General features: G+C 44.4%; 1 pseudogene; it reads right to left on the bottom strand.

Annotated features, from left to right (window-relative positions):
- Positions 1-510: 510 nt before the first annotated feature.
- Positions 511-1,589, bottom strand: LOC102917915 (thymosin beta-10 pseudogene; annotated as a pseudogene).
- Between the last annotated feature and the right edge of the window lie 445 nt (positions 1,590-2,034).

The following is a 2,034-nucleotide window of genomic DNA, read 5'->3' as shown; positions in this document are numbered from 1 at the left end:
CTCTGTTTTTCAATGGAGATCTATTACTTTAATGTATCTGCAGAGGCGTCTCCCATTATAAGCTCACGAGACCAGGTTGTCTTTGGTGATACCATGGAAAGTGACCTGAAGGTGTGTTTCTTTACTCATCAATAGATGTTCTAAGGGTATCTATAAGTTCCTACCCTCTGCCTAGCTACATGAGCTCAAGCATGTTCTGCCACTCTAAAGGCTATGATAGTTCCTCATCTACCAATTGAAGAAGAACATGAAACGCTACAAGTGAGGACTTCTTACTAGGTCAAGAACTTTGGTGTCTTAGTTACTGTCCTATTGCTATGGGGAGACACCATGACCAAGGAAATTCTTACCAAAAAAAAAAAAAACTATAAACATTTAATTGGAGACTTGCTTACAGTTTTAGAGGGTTGGTCTATGATCATCTGGCAGGAAGCAAGGAAGCAGACAGGCATGGCCGTGGAGCAGTAACTGGGAGCTTTACATCCTGATCCACAGGTAACTGGCAGAGAGAGAGAGACACTCACACTAGATCCGACATGGGCTTTTGAAACCTCAAGGCCCACCCCCAGCGATACACCACTCCAATAAGGCCACATTGCCTCCAACAAAATCATATCTCCTAACCCTTCCCAAACATTTCTACTAACTAGAGAACAAACATCAAACTTTTTAAGCCCATAGGGCTATTCAAACTATCACAATGAATAATGAGGCTAGAGAGAGAGCTCAGTTGTTAAAAGTACATGTTGCTTTTGCAGAGGACCTGGGTCTGGTCACCAGCAGCCACATGGTGGCAATCTGTCATTCTAGTTCCAGGGGATCCAACACCTTCTCTCATGCCCAGACACCAAGCATGCATGTGATACACATACAAACAAAACACCCATACACATTGGGGTGGCTTGTGTCCATCTTGCAGGTGACTCTTCCTCTACATCAAAAGGAGGTCTTGGAGATGACAGAGTGGAGTTGGGTGGTGAAATCCTCCAGTCGAGGCTTTTAGGAAATTTCACTCCTCTTTTCCTACTCAATGGTCTCTTTGCTCGGGCAGGGTGTTTCTCCTGCTTCTTGGTTTTCTTCAGCTTCGCCTTATCGAAGCTGCTGGTATCCCCCATGTCCAGTTTGTCTGCCATTTTCTTACAACCTGTGAAATCTTGCTCCAAGCTCACACTCCAGGTGCTCCCACTGAGGTTGCTGCAACAAGAGACTAAATGCTTGTGTTTATAAGTGTTGCCTTGGTTCTGGTGTCTCTTCACAGCGGTAGAACAGTGACAAAGACACACCTTATAAGATTAAATTAAAATTTAAAAATCAACAGGCAAAGGGAAACAGTGATGCCTAGGGAGGTGTCTGAGGTCAGTTAACATGCAAAGCCACTTGCACGGTGCAGAAGAGCCAGGTGCAGAATCTTTTGGCTCACTGCCATGTTCCACAAAACCTTTATGTCCAAGTTCATCAGACTGAGCCACCTTTTTCAGTGACCTCTGAAAACAGCTTCCATATGCAGCACAATTGAGGCATCCAACAGAGGCCAGCCAGTCCGAGGGAGAAGAGGGCTCTGAGCTTCAGGTCCCTTCTAAGCCTTCAGTGGAAGACCAGCATTCAACAGGATCAAAACATGTCTTAAGATCTCTATTTTAGGAGCTTGGAATTCAGTCAGTCCTTGAAATGCTGTGTCATGCTTAGGGCATTTAATTCAGATGGCGGCACAATCTAACAGACCCATGACTTCCTCTACTCTGAAGTCTCTCAGAGCAAGACACAAGAAGGAGACTATGACCCCAGTTAATACCTACGTAGATCTCATGCAAAAAAAAAAAAAATGAGTTATGGAAACTAAACATGAAATATGTTGAGACCTGCTTTAAGGGAGATCAGAGGTTCAGGTAAATTATTGAGGCAGTCAGTAGACAGCCTGTTGTAATTATGTAACACACACACACACACACACACACACACACACACACACACACACACACCCGTCAGATGCCTCGGAAAGGTTCAGCACAACCTGCCTCTTTTCTGAAATGGACC

The sequence above is a fragment of the Peromyscus maniculatus genome, chromosome 7, assembly GCF_049852395.1.
Source record: "Peromyscus maniculatus bairdii isolate BWxNUB_F1_BW_parent chromosome 7, HU_Pman_BW_mat_3.1, whole genome shotgun sequence".
In the NCBI taxonomy this organism is placed as follows: Eukaryota; Metazoa; Chordata; class Mammalia; order Rodentia; family Cricetidae; genus Peromyscus; species Peromyscus maniculatus.
This window is presented reverse-complemented; position numbering and strand designations above follow the sequence as displayed.